The sequence below is a fragment of the Colletes latitarsis genome, chromosome 11 (assembly GCF_051014445.1).
Source record: "Colletes latitarsis isolate SP2378_abdomen chromosome 11, iyColLati1, whole genome shotgun sequence".
Classification (NCBI taxonomy): domain Eukaryota; kingdom Metazoa; phylum Arthropoda; class Insecta; order Hymenoptera; family Colletidae; genus Colletes; species Colletes latitarsis.
Window position 1 is genome coordinate 23631107 of NC_135144.1, and position 15894 is coordinate 23647000.

At 39.5% G+C, this 15894-nt stretch overlaps 1 protein-coding gene across 3 annotated transcripts in view; it reads left to right on the top strand.

Annotated features, from left to right (window-relative positions):
* LOC143347791 (uncharacterized) overlaps positions 1-15894 on the top strand; it is a 161926-nt gene that overhangs the window by 119998 nt on the left and 26034 nt on the right. The window lies entirely within an intron of this gene.

Here is a 15894-nt window from a genome sequence, read left to right on the forward strand (position 1 = left end):
CGGAATAATTGAGTATCGCAACGAGCATTTTGATCCTCCTCGAAACGGTCAGTCGGCCCACACTGAAAGTGTCTTTATTTTTTTTAATGACATATTAACTTTCTTTTATTTCCAGTAGTATAGCAAATGTTTAAGCTTCCAACGACCTCTGGTACAAAGTCATTCGACGTTAAATAATGGTTCAAAATAACGATACATTATCAGAAATACCTAAAAAATATTAAAAATTTAATATCTGTATTTGTACAATAATTCATTTTTTTAATGTGCATGGTAAGTCCTGCTCGATGTTATTGAATTCAAAAGCAAGGAAAGTGGCCTAATACTGTTGGGTATGCTTGAAATCGACAACAAGAAAAATTCCTCTCGCTTAAAACCCCTGAATCGCGAGTGATTAACCTAGTTTCCGTTTCGTAATTAAACTTTAGGCCAGGTACACATTTGAATGCAAAAGTAGGGTGCTCCTCAAGATCCTGAAAACCAGCTCCTTCGCTCCGAACGTTTTTGTGGCATTTTCGACGCTGTATTTTATCGAACACGTTTCTCCTCTTTTTTCCGCTGGTGTTTCGAGGTCACTGTTTATGCACGTGCATTTACGCAAAAGCATCCTTTGTGACGCTTCAAACGATGAGTTCACCAAATTCCGTAACACGCGTGAACTATTTTCTCTTTCCTAAAATTCCGACGCTTAGTTTCGTTCGATAAACGGATTCAACGTAAATTGAATGCAGTACCTTTGCCCGGGAAAATATTTAGTTTTGTATTTATGTGCAACTCGAAAAGACTATAATTAAAACACTCACGTTCTCGATACTACTCCTTTCTCTACGTATTTAATAATAAATATTTTATTCCGAACAGAATTATTTACTACCTTACCAACATTTATAAGATTGAATAATTTACTGAACCTATCTTAAAGTGTACTAGTAGAGAAACTATACTCGTTCTAAATGAGAGCAGTTATTCTTGTTAGATCACCCCCATTCCTCGTCCTATCCTTCGTTGTTGGGCCTATTTCGCAAGAACATTCATCGTACCACTTCGACTATCTCTAGAACATCTGTCGAATCGCTTCGAACGTCTCTAGAACGTCTGTCAAACTATTTCGAACGTTTCCAGAACGCCGATTGTACCACTTCGAAGATGTCTAGAACATTTATCGTACCATTTCGGACGTTTCAAAAGTATCTATGATACCAAGAGGCAGTCGAAGCAATTCGGAACAATCTGATAAATGTTTCTAGTGTCTAGTCACTGTATTTGGGTGACTAAACAAATCAGTTCTCAAGATAAAATGTTAATGAGAATAAATCTAGGTGGAACTAAGAATAAATTCCATGTTTTTCTGAATAATTCGAGGTGTTTGTCGAGGTATCGAATTTCTGACGTGGCGAAAACTTGGAAAATAGTCGAGGAACTTTGACCTGGCGAGGAAAATTGACGGTCGATCGAGCAGAAACCACGATTGTCGAGGAAAGACACGGCCCCTGTGAATGGCGTCTGGTTGGTTGAAAGGGCAACAGGCGCCGATATTCCACGCAGACATTTTTGGGATTACCTCGTTCTCCATCCGCGGTCGCCGTCCCTTTGAAACGTTCTCTGCGCTTTTAGCGGTGCTCGCGTCCATTCACAGGTGTCGAGAAGCAAATTATCGACGGAACACATCAATCACCGCGATTTCGACACCAGAAATCGCTCCGGTTTCGCGCTCGTTCCTTTATCCGCGCGGCGTTCAACGACAAAGCCGTACCCGGAAGATTGACAGGAAGGAGATTCGATCGATGATCGGATCCCCCTCATCCTGGGAGGATCATTACCACCCTGTAACAACAGAGCCAATGAGCTCTGGCGGTTTTTTATCTCAATAAAGTCGGTGTCCTCCGATGATTGACGGTATGACGCCCTTTTATCGCCACAATGAACGTTTCATTTTCTTCCGCGTCGCGGGCTCCATTGTCGTCGTATCAACTTCCCCCCGACGCGGTTTAGCAAATTTGTTTGTCGATGTTTACGCGGTAATTGCAAAGACGCCACGAAGACCGAGTTTATGAAACAGACGGGCCATTGTTGATCCGTTAACTGCCAATCACGCGGTTATTAATTTTCTGGAAGGATACTCGCGTAGTAATTAAAACTAGCTCCGTAAAGAACAACGTTTCTTCTTTGTGTCGACGACAAACATTATTAGGAAGAGTAATATTTTGCGTTAGTAAGTTCCACAGTTTATCAATAATATAGAACAAAATTAAATTAGATATTATACGCGTAAATAAAGAAGATATTAGCTGGCAATTTTTATTCTTCTTGTACCTTTCTCTGGATCGATTTTTTTTTATCACTTTTAAGAATAACAGTTTCAGTAATAAAAAATAGTCGACAGAACAAGAATTAATAACAAGATTTTTCAGGTACGAATAATTCACATGACATAACTCTGAGCACAGTATGGTGCTCAGAGTTTTGGAGGATCATTCTCCGGACTTCACAATATTCGTGAAAACACTAAAAACAAGTTGGTTCTTCCGTGTTCATTGTAGAAGTTATAAGTAGAACGTAGAACTCTCGAAATGAACTCGTAACAACCTACTTCGAAATCAGTAGAATGTGATGTTATTGGCCAGACAGAATTCGCGCTCCACGAGTCGTTCACGACCTATAATATCAACTCCAGTGTATAAAACATACTCCATGCTGGAATTATCATTTCGATCGTTATCGTGCTTTGGTTTTGGTTTGTCGAGTGATCAAACGTCATCTTTAGGAACGTGTAGTTTGGAAACAATATTCGATATTCAAAGCTAACATCGCTGGAACAAACATATCCTGGTACAGTATCGAATTAGAATTACTAATTTCTTTCGCAAGAAATCGATTGCGTGCAATGCTACTCGACATCTTAAACCCGTTACTTCTAAATACATTAAAAAAAAAAAAGAATTGGGTAGTAGTAAATTCTATTTGATGATTTTGACAACATTTTGGTAATCAATACAATGGTGGAAGGATTGATATCGCGTGACGCGTTTCTGTTCCCCACGTTGTACAGTAATTAATCGTGTCGATCCTGTAGCGAATCAAATTAGTAAATTGCAAGACGGAATGTATCCACGGTGGTTCGATGCAAGTTGCGGTTCCGTGTAGGGTCGGGTCCTTTGATCGCGTCGTCGAGCCATCTGCGAAAGGTCAGAAACCTTAGACGGTATCGAGAACACCGACAGTAATTGACACCGCTTTCACGGCTAAACCGCTTTCCAATTTTCTCCTTATTTTCACGACGTAATAACTTACCGAGGTTGAAGGAGTTTAGTCGCGGGGGCGGACCGAGGACAGAATGGCAGAAGGAGGGGGGCTGGTTCTGCCGCGCGCGGGCAGTAATGGCTACGTATATATAGACACTTCTTTAGAAGGCGGCGAGATAAGCTCTCATTGGCGACCGAAGCGTAATCACTACGGCTTCCTGAAATAACCTGAACCTTCACCTCATCGCCCTTTCCGATCTTGTCATTTCCCTTTCCTGAAATCCTTGGCAAAGGAAGTTCGATCGGTGTCGAGAGACTGCTTCGTTGACACGCGTCGGTGTCGCGATCTGCTATCGAAAATTAAGGATGTCTTCGATATTCTTGGAAACGACAATCATCACCCCCGGAAAACCGTTTCAGACAGATTCACTTGGAAATACCGCAATGCTCGAGAGCAACAAATTTTAGCGTTTACTTTTTTAGTATTTTAATGGTATTAGTAAATTAGTCATTTTCATCGAATAGAAGGTGAAACTCTTTTGAAAATAAATTTTCTTCCAAGTCGATACCGCAGTTAATTCCAGAGAGTAATTATGCAAACACCCAGTATACAAATTTAAATTCATTTTCAATTAAATAAACAATTTGTAGTCCAGTTTTATCCCACATTAGTCGTATGATCAATAGGAAGTGCCGAAACTACTTTGGATATGTAGCGTCAAAGTTAATTTCAAAATAAATATAGAACACAGCGTAAATTATAGTAGGTGATGTAACCATTAGATAGAGGATGAAATGCCCTTTAAAACGAGCGTTCGAACGAGTCGATAGCTCAATTAGTTCCGGAGATATAGCGATTTTAGTTTCGCGTCGATGCGGTGGCTAGTTCCGGAGATATAAGGCTCCGAAGCATTTGTTTACTACGGCCTTGTCAAGGTCGTTGACCGGCACGTGCTTGGAGAAACTAGGTCACTCGGCCACTCGGTCGCGTGTCACGTACGAGAAAGAGAGGTCCGGCGCGACGCGTCAGACGGAGACAGAGATAGTCGAATTAGAAAAATTACCCCTTTACATAAATTACGATATCTCCGAAACGAGAAGTCGGATCGACGAAAACCAAAAACCATTTTAAAGAGGAAGGTTTGCCGCTGCTAACGATGGCTCAATAATGGATAAAGCAGTAGTAGTTTTGGAACTGCACGCGTCTAAAGTTTTAGTATTTTTAATACGCGTTGTTAGACTGTTTTAAGACGGTGGAAACTGAAGATTCTCTCCTTTCTTCTTTGCTATACATATATTTCCTATTTACATCGGAAACTAATCAGAATTTATTCCAAATTTTGCCCAATTTTTTTACAAAAAAATATAAACCATTCAATCGGTCATTTGACCGGTCGCGATAGGTCTAGTGTTAAACGATAATTTTGTTTCCAAGTTCCATAAGAGTATTTTCATGATTTTTCGTGATGTTTCGAGAAGACAATCTTGAATTGGACCTTAGAATCCCGTACTTGTGCAGATCCAGAGTCGTGCAACCTTTCTGAAACAACCTAATTCTAATTCCCCGTCTCCAGTTTCAGAGAAGGTTCAGCTATCGAGGTTGTAATCGACACCCCAGCGTATCTTCGTGATATTCCTAGAGGTTAATACCGGGTTAGGGCAGTTATAGAAGACAATTATCGTTCGTCCGTTTTACCTCAACGTTATTGTACCCTGGTAACAAAACGTGTCCGTTTCCACCGGGTTAGAAATATTTTCTCGGACCGGATCGATGCTTTGCCGCGTACGCGGCGGAACGTAATTGGATCGAGCGGTTCATTACACTTTTGTAACCAATACCAGATAATTCCCGAAAAGGAGGAACGTGGGCAGCGAACGATAGAACGGTAATCGGATTTCTCGGTTATTACCGATAAATTATGGGCGATGGATATTAACGGTGCGCGCTGGCTGGTCGAATAAATATTGAAAGGGACAGCTTGCATCGCGCGGCGCATCAAACACCGTATTATCGTCGATTGTACTGCATTGGACGTCGATAGTCGATTGTTTCAACTTTTCGTTACGCGCAACGCGTATCGAAAACATGCGAAATCGGACAATCGTGAATTTTATTCATCGAGCTCATCGACAAAGGGACGAACATAGTCGAATAATTTTGTAATGGAAAATACTCTCGTCTGGAACGAGATTGCGCCACTTTTTACAAGTAATTAGTAATTGAAATTACACAAACTATTCACTAGCATAAAGTACAAATGGGGGTTTTAAACTACGTTAAAAAACAACTTTTCTGTATGTGTCTATCACGGTTTTTAACCCTTTGACGTACGATTTAATGTAATTTTTCAAATGTAGACTATTTAATTTTGTTTAAACTCGTTCGTGTTTGACCACGAAAAAGAATAGATTTGTTTTACGAATATATGTGTTAATGTTAATATACAAAATTTTTGTAAAACTTGACACAAAGAACTTTCAACGAGTCAGACTCGTCATTGTATGGCGAAGGATTAATAAATATAAAATTTAGATTTTTCATAGAGGTAGAATACATTTGACAATGTTTTTCGCGTCGATAAACTTTTGTTCGAAACGTTTCTTTGTTTAAATTGCCAGAATCAATTTAAATATCGCTGCGATCGCTTCACGGATTCGTCCTGCATACGGAAATAAATGCGATATTTACATTTTGGTCAACATTTCGTGATTTTCGACCACTCTGTTCGTCGTATCGATATTCTTTATTGATAGAGACCACGTAAACTGGCGCAAACTCCGCCTGGGTTTTCCATACGTTGAAAGTTTCAACAGTATGAATCAATAATTTCTAAATGGAGTATATCGTTTAAAAAATACGGTACCCCTGGCTGTTGTATTATTAATTGGAACAGGCGGAAACGTTGCTTCGTGAATGCACTTTCACGATATCATTTTCACGAACAGCGCTCGGAAATTTCTACTCGCGATTCTAGCAGTTTACTTATTAACGCCTGCGGCCTGCGTATCGACGTGTTCACTTTTATGTCCTCGTTACCGTTTATATATTACCGACGTCGGTCGTAAAATGGTGGCAAACATGATTTGTGCGACGGTGAATTCGTATTCGTCTTTCTCCCATGATAAATCGACGAGTATTATCAGCATTAGGGCCCGTATAACTGTCGATGATGAACATACATCGACTGCGACTAAAATAATATGGACTTTGGAAGACAAACAGGACGGAGGCAGTTAGTTTAGAATAATATCAAAAGTCGTTTAACAATGACTTAATACCGATCAATTGTAATACATGAGAATATACTTTGTTCCATCAAAATATTAACCAATAGATCAAGTATGAGAAACTACTGCTCAAATTTCAATATTGCTAACAAACAAATCGAAAATATTTTCACTGATCATTTTTAATAGAGTTGAATGGTTCCATGAACATGCAGAATGATGCAAAATTTCACGAGGCCACTACCAGACATTTTATTTAAGTATGCATGCAAATATATTAAAATGAAATTATGCGTCGAAAATGCTTTTGTAAATGGTACTCGACTTTTATGTGCGGTGAACGTTGAAAGAAAGTGTATCGACCTAGAATAAATTCACGCAATGAATTAACGAAAAGGGTCAATAACGAGTTCAGTGAAACGAAAGAAGATAGAATTAATAATGCGCTCAACGAAGCGAAAGAATACAGATGAAGTTCGTAATGCAATGAATTCGATTTTCAACCGCTGTCGGCGTTGCATTAAAGTTAATCGATTCTGCAAAATTGTTGAGAATATAAGAACACTTTCAACAATAGATATTCGCTCTTAGACGAAGACAGACCAAGTGTAAATATTGTATTCCAGTGATAATTCCAGTGAAACGCATAATTGTATTATTATTCCATAGTCGTAACGTTTAAACAGAGCTCTGAACGACATTTGCATAAAATTTTTTTATTTATACCCAGAGGAAGCACTGACAAAATGCTTCGGTGCATCGCGTTTCCCTCGAGCGTCAAGAATTAATGGTTTCCCGTGCACGCGTTCAAATCCCATTTATACCGGCAACTTACTTCCTAGAGTAGACTGCTCGTTCCCCAGCGCCAACATTCTACGATTAGGTTTTCGTTTAATACCAACGTGAAGGTTCCGCGGATTGTTAACGAGGCAACAAATATCCGAAGAGAGCTACGCTTCCTCCCTTATTTCATTCCCCCCCACTCTCCCCCAGATGTGCCAAAGTGGCCCCTTCTCTCCTTATAAATTTTAAGGAGTTTAATCCCGCGTAATTACCGAAGTTTCCGTTCTACCCTCCGGCCGACGAAGCGACCACAGGCTCCGCGAGGACGAAGAAAAGGGAACAGACGGAGGAAGGAACCGGGGCTAGGTCGGATTTCGAAACTTTTTAAGACCCGAGATTTTTAACGTCGCCTCCGGGGCGTTTTTTTTTTTTTCTCGAACGATCGTTATTTACATTTTTACGGAAGACAGTCCGCGAGTTCACGGGACCGAATTGGGCAAAAAGCTGGCGGGTTCGTTCGAATCGACGACATTTTGATTTATCGCCCCCGGAAAATGGAAATCTCGCGTTAGAATCCAGCCGAGGTCGGGTCCCGCGGGATAACCAGGTTTTTGGGCGCGGTTGAAACGTTATCGAATAGCATATCCGACTTTTTGCCCCGATCGACGGCTGACAGCCGAAAAAAAAACATCTCGAAAGAAGTAATCCGACACTTTTAATCAACGCCGCGGTGAATAATTCTTCGTTTGAGAACGAAATTATTGCGGCTTTCGTTGAATGTAAGCGACATTTAATGAAATCAATGGCCAGGTATAATATAGAGCGTTCAGAATAGACAGCGCTCGTCAAACGGAGAGAAATAATTTGCTGTTTCGACGATTTAATTAATTTAATACTCGATATACTTGAATCGAAATTCCGTTGTAAATCAACGGGAGAAGAATCGAAAAAGGAACAAAAAGCTTGAGCTTCTTAAATTTTTTGTCATATATTTAAACGCGATAAACACAAGCGCAAATAATTCATTTTATATCTGGTAATCGAGACTTCGATACTATCGACTTACATGAATCATTTACAAAACCAATTTACTGGACAAACCGAGTGCCAGGTGTATTTCAATTATGGAATGGCAGTCGCCGCTTAAGGCAAGTTGATCTATTATTACCTAAGCCAAGAGATTGTCAAGACTGGCACAGCCTATACAGACCACAATGTAATTTTGAAAATAGTATTAGATTTATAATGCAAAACTATTACCCTTTACTTGATACGAATAATCAGAGGCAAATAAATATTAAAAGACATTTGTCTACTTACGTCAGATTAGATGTACGAATACCCCATTTTAAAATCGAACATTACGTATCTACGTTTAAAATACCATATAATAACTACAGATTCATAGACATTTCGCTCAGTTACTTCTCGTATTCGAACAAAGTTATGCGTTTCTAAAGGCTATTCGGATGCATTTAAAAATAATTTGCTTTACGAACAACTGACACGAAGGTAAATTTTGAATGACTGTTGAGAAACCTCTATGACCAACTAAAATACAAAACTGCGTGTTTACCTTACAGTTTATACGCGAACGATACAAAAATTGTTCGGTAATATGAACATCATCCAAAGGCGTTGTTTCTATTTATCCCTGGTACCGATAAAAAGCAAACGGAGCTACGTTGTCTTGATTTTTCACACCGCGTTGGCGAAGTTTACAAACTCTGTCGATCGTGGCGAGTGATCTCAGACCGTTCTTGCAAAATGGTCGAAAACAAGACGAGACTCGAGTGTATTCATCCCCCTTTGCTTTCACATGCTACTCTCCCACGGAGCAAATTGAACAAACGTTTCCGTATTCAACGCGAAGGCTCCTTGTTATTTGAGTGCATACCATAAATCTCAGTTGGTAATAAAGCCGGGTTTGACGTAATAAGCTCTTAACGGTGCAATAGTACCCCACGTGCCCGATCTTTTATTAACGAGGTCAATTTTCCCGCTCTTTTAGCAACGACTACCGAACAAGCGTACTCTCTTTCTTCGCCCCTCGTTCCTTTTTCGCTGACGTCGTCTATTGAGTAATAACGCCGAGCAATATTCAGCGTTTGCTGTTCTAAAACATACGAACGCACCTTTCTTCCCTCGTCGACGTTAACCTTTGACCGTTCGTCAAGGAAATTCTAGAAGCAGCTTCAACGCGGCTGAAAACTTACTTAAAACTATTCGCAGACGATTTTCATAAACTTTAGTTTTACACGCGACCAGCATTAAAATTGTTTAAATAACAAAAATATATGTTTCTATCGTTATTTAATTACGACACAATCGAAATACGTTTCACACGTTTGCCCTGTTTAACTCTTTTCAAGTATCCGGTACAACTGACATAACTTTCGTGGAAACGAAAAGCCACGGTTATGATTAAATCTGCGAGCAAACTAAGCGGTTTTCCCCAATTAACGCGCAATTTTATCCGCGACTTGTCTCTGAACTTTCGTACTATGTTAATTGTTTGAAATTCGTAATAATAAAGGCAAAAATTAAATTAATATTTTAATTAAAAGATAAATATGCTTGCGCGTGCCTGGAGATTCCTGTTTATTAAATAAATTGATATTTCATTCAGAAATTTGAAAGTACTTTTCACAGATACGTATCTCCGAACTGAATTCACTTCGGGATGCCTTTCCTTCCTTTTAATGAGGATTGACAACACTCTGGCCCTGTGTCAGCGAACGTAACGAGACGGGTCTGTAATGGAAACTAAGAGCGAGAAAATATTTATACGTTTGTAGAATAAATTGGATTAATGCAATCTATTCTCGGAGGTCGCATAACCATATATTCCTATTTGTTACGTCCGAGTTTACTTGCTTACCACCTTACACTCTCGAGACTGTAAATCAATAGTATAGTTGCTGAACAATCCGTTCGTGAAAGTTCTACGTTAGAATTATTCGCGACTAGACGAACAGCGAATGCTTTATTCGTATTAAATAATAAAATTGGCACAATAAATATTCGCGATGTTTTCGACATCAGCGATAATGATAAATGAAAATCATGTAATTAATGGATCCCCGTCGACGTCTACCAAATATTCTATTGTATGCGGTCTACCTCGGATCCTATTATATAGGGCACATTATGTAAAGTCTACCAAATATCCTATTATAGAGAGTTAGCGGGCATTTGCATATTGCTCCTTATTATTACGTTTCTCGTCGTGTAACTTCCGTCATTTGCAATTCCAACGCGTCAAACGGTAACAGAGTGAATCAATAGCGAGGCATCTTCGAAGGGGTATACGGGGCCGACGTCAGAGTGTCGAGTTTCAGTGTATTTTTGAAGGATCCACGAAACGAGTAACGCAACAACGAGCATCTCGTGAATAATTCATCGAGCTAGGCTAACTGTGTCTACCCTGCATCCATCGAGCACCGTAGAAGCTCGAGCTTCCGTTTGTGATTGGCAAATGTCATACGTCGCCTGATTGAGTTCGGTTTCAGGAAGTTGGCTCACGAGGGAGCGAGAAGGATCGGCCAGGGAAAGCTGAAGCCCAATCAATAGTCTGTGATGAACGGTCCAATGGCTATTGGCACTGCACTGTCTGCCCTATAGACGTTCGGGTTGTTCTATGAATTATTTAGCGCCAGTCAAGTGGCCCTCGGTGTATTTGCCCTCAAACCGAGGCGGACTTCGTACCATTCACGCGACTCGCTTGACTTCATCTCTCCCCCCCTCATTCCTCCTAATCTATCGTTTCGGTCGGTATCAAATAGCCGTAACTGGTTTCATTAATTTGGCAGTATTCTCGGCTACGGGTCATTTACGAAATGGAATCTGATTTTAGATCGCCGCGATCGTCTACGCCGTCTGTGAATTAACGAACAGCTACCCCCACGCTGTTTTCATGGCTGGTTCCCGACATTGGGTTACGTATTTACGACGTGGGCATCTCTCGATACTGAAAACCGTACATTTTTACGGTGTTAATGAATTGTTAAATAAAAACGTTACGAAACACGTGTTCAAGTTTATACGAACGATAGAATATAGTTTCGGCTTGTTGCTCGAAAGAGAACTTTCAGGCGTTAATAATTTTAACTTGATACTCTGTCAGAGTATCGTCATTGTTGATTTCCGTCTTCTTTTGGTTTGTAGAGTCACCGATGACAGCAAAAAGCACTAAATAGTAGAAAGAAAGTTTTCGTAGCTTCGACTAACGTGTATCTCTTTAGCGTTTCGTTTTTAAATACATGTATTCGGAGGATGATTCGTTTATAGAGAATCAATGCGTTGATCGAGGCTATTTGTTTATTACGATACGCGGAGATCTGACATGAGATTCGGCTTTGGAACGATTGGAGGATGCGTTCCGATCGTTGTGGAGCGCTACGATATCAGCGAGCCAACGTTGAAGTCGTTGAAAGGAGGAATGGCGAAGTGGGTCCACGAACTAGCGTGCATCCGTTCATAATGCGAGTATCTGGCATTATGTGCATCCACGCCTCAAACTATTCAGGAATCTCGGTTGATTTCACCCCCTTGACCTATCGCTTCTACCGATATCAAACGCCATAACTTGCTACGTTCTGATGCCCTCGACAAAATCAATTCCCGACTGTACGCTCCCTTACGAATTATGATCGTACGGTGGAAACGAGTTCTTTACTGGCTCGCGTTGTTTTTCTACAAACGCTCGTTGGATTTAACGTCATCGTTTTCATCCGTTCGCGCCGTACACGGCATTGGAAGACGGAGGAATCGATGGAATTTATTCTGTAATAAAAAGCCTACGTTCTGTCGAATTCGATTTTATTTGCTAGGGAAATTTTAATTTTATCTTCATCTTTTATTTTTCAATTATGTCCAGTAAAAACGTGGAATAGAAATACACGACGCGAAATATTGCTATGGTTCCGTTGACTTCTCGCTCGAGAATTTTGCAATAAACAATAATAAACAATGCTTTATTTACACTGTACTAATGAAACTAGGTAAAACAGTTAATTGAAATATAAATAAACTATTTCGCATGCCGCCAGTTCTGTTTGCCAGCCGGATTCAAATTTAAATTAAGTTTACTGGATCGATTTCCATCTTCCGTTCTTTTGTCGTTTAGTTAGAGAGCATTGAAATATACGTTAACCTAGTCTCGCGAACTTTTTCCAGCGTTCGCAACAATGTTAATAATAATAATTGTTACAGTAATGATACTAGTAGCGTGATAGTATTAATAATAGAAAATTTTTCAAACGTTTCTCGTACAGCAAACTCAGTGATTTCCAAATTTTGTTATTAATTCATGCTACTTTTACGACACTGTCACTGGTTTTCAATTTATACAGGGTGTTTGGCCACCCCTGGGAAAAATTTTAATGGGAGATTCTAGAGGCCAAAATAAGGCGAAAATCAAGAATATCAATTTCTTGACTGAGACTTCATTAAAAAGTTATTAACAAATTAAATTAAAAAATTTCAAATAGTTCTGGAAAAATTATTTTCGGTTGCAAGAGTCGATTACAATCATTTTCAGTCATTACACATACCCACGAAATCCTACGCATTTTCGAGAAAAAAATTCCTTACCGAAAATGTAATGTCTGACCATACCGTTGATATGTTTCACTGAAATTTCATGCGAATCTTTAAAACGTCATAACTTCTGAACGGATTGGACGATTTTAATGTTTAAAAAAGCAAACTACGCGTATTTTGATGGAGAATATGTATAAATCGCAAAAATATTCGAAAAGTTGGTCCTTGACCCCGCAAAATGAGAAAAATCCCATAAAAATGGTCCAATTTTCAAACAGCTATAATTTCTACAATTGTGAATATATTTCAATGAAACTTTTTTCTGAAGTAGAGCTCATGGGTACCTACAAAAAAGTATTAAACAACTTTTCTGTAGGACGTCAAGCGAATTTTTACGGAAAATCGACAGGGTGTAGGTGCCTAAATTTTTCGGCGAAATTGAAAAGTTTCAAATCGTTCTGAAAAAATTATTTTCGGTTGCGGGGGTCAATTATAATCATTTTAGGTCTATAGACATACCCTCGAAATCCTACCTACTTTCGAGAAAAAAATTCAGTATTGGCGGAACTTTAAACGTTAATAACTTTTTAACGAAATCTCCATCAACAAATTAGTATTCTTGATTTTCGTCTTATTGTGACCTCTAGAATCTCCCATTAAAATTTTTCCCAGGAGTGGCCGAACACCCTGTATATACTCAGAAATCTGAGTAATCCATCTCATAAATGGAGCCAAATGTATGAAAATTGCTGATTCTACTAGTTTCAATAATAGATCTGCTACGATGAGAATTAATTTCCATTGTTGTCGAACGAATATTTCAGTATGAAAGATGGTACTTTACAAGAAAATGTTCGAATGCTTGGAGCATTTGAACAACAATGATTCGAATAACAGAAAGTTTATTGTATCAGGCAACATATTCTACGTTCATTCATCGCAGAATATAAACAGAATCAATGGTGCCAATTTACTGTGTAGTACGGTTGCTCAAAATATAATACGTTCATTGATTAACGGATAACAATTACCGGGTAATAAAGTTAATGATAAATAATTACAATTACCGGTGAATTGATAAAATTGCGGTTATCGCGTATCAGATGCAATCTACATGAATGTAATCGTAGGAAATAATTAACTCATTAGTCATTATATTATTATATGTATAATACCAGCGATAGTAAATAATTCAATGTATATTTAACCATCGTTCGTACACTCCTTGGAAGGATTAAAAGACTCGACTATCATTTAATATTTTTAGAAAAAAATATTTTCGTACAGTTCAAGGGTCTCTCTTCGCATTACAAATAGTCTAACACAATAGAATCTTAATTCTCTACCGAAAAAGATTAAAAAGAAGACTGCCCCCTTAAATAATTCAACATGGTAAACAGTATATTTTTAAAAATATCCTTTCTGCGGTTAATAAACTCTGATATTTAAACGCCAGATGGCGAAATACTTCGCTGGACTCACCCAACGGGGAGATGAATAGTAACGTGGCGTCGCCTCTAGTACTTGCCACTAGAGGGCTACGCTCTCGTCTCTCTCGCAAGCGCTCGACCGACCCCTCCGTTATCCAGTCGTCCAAAGCGGGACCTGTTAGGGCCTTTCTTGATTTCCGCGACCACCATCGAAGCAGCGCCACAGGAACGTTCATTACATCGTTAGTAAGAGAACGAAATATTCGTCGAAAGCCACCGCCCAGCGTTCAGAATCCGTGGACGGCCGTTTGGCGGCGCGACGCGAGCCGCATTTTATCAGAAGCGGCGCGGCGTTGCGCTTCGGTATAATTTATTCAGTGCAATGGAGGGCCGTGCTCGGATCGTGGTGGCATCCAGCCCTCCTAATGCAATATTGATTCGATTTCGGTGCACGACGTGCTAGGTCGTGGCGCGCAATTTGCATATGGAACTACCACGGCTCGCGGAAACGGTCCGCACCGACGTAGGCAACCCTCGTCGTCGACGGCGGCGCAGTGTTTGCCATTTGATTGCATGGAAATTGCATCGAGCAGACGACGTATGCGCCGATGACATGGCTGATTTCCTCGATCCGCGCTTCGTTACGATGCGTTGCGCGCAAACTGTGGACGAGTCGTCGTTAACGTGCACGCGCCACGCGTACCGATGCAACCAACGTCGTTTAAGAATAAAAAACCGCCATGGTCCAACCATTACAACTGTTCTTGACAGAGTCAGGATCCCTTTGACAGAAGCGAACCAAGGATCTAACCAAGAAGTAAAAAGAATTATTAACCCTTTGCACTCCGAATTATATTTCAATTTTGTTACCATGAATAAATTTCGGTTTATCGTGCGCGATTACGTCTCAACGCAGTACGAAAAAGTTCTTTTTCAAACTTTTTAATAAAGCGGAACAAAGACTGGTGTAAAAAGTTTTATCATCGAATAGCACGTAACGTTGCGTACTGTAATAAGAACTTACTCTTTGCTTAACCCACGATTACCATATTTTTAATGTAGACAGTTTACAGTCTCCCTTTATATGCCCTGTAATAAAATGCACGTTTTAATTAAAAGTACAATAGGTGTTTGACGAGTCTCGGTAACCAAATATCGCCGAGGAGACTAGCGGAGCAACTATTAACCGAGTTAAATATAATACGTTACAATTTTATTATGTACTATTACGCGCAAATTCTGTTTTTATATATTTTTACGTTATTTCGTGTCACCAACTATTTTATTAGAAACTAATAAAAATATCGACTTCGTCCTTCGTCTTTGATTTAATTGTATTTTAAAAAAATAGAAGATAGTTTCATTTTTTTATCAAATTGTATAATAATTGGTCGCTCGGTATAATTTATTTAAATCGTTCGAGTACAGTCCTGTAAGGAGGAACAACCGTGTACAGAGAGCGAAAAAGTTCGTAGATCCGGATGTCCTCGAGAAGTTTTCCAGGAGGCAAACCAATTAACATGCAGACGTAGAACTTAAGCGACTTAGCGAACTGCATAAAATTTGCATCTACACAAGGAATTACAAGCGTAGTTTCGGCAGCGACACGCGTATTGTATCCCGGCTGAGTAATTACGCAAACACCGGGCGATTCAATAAACTTTTAC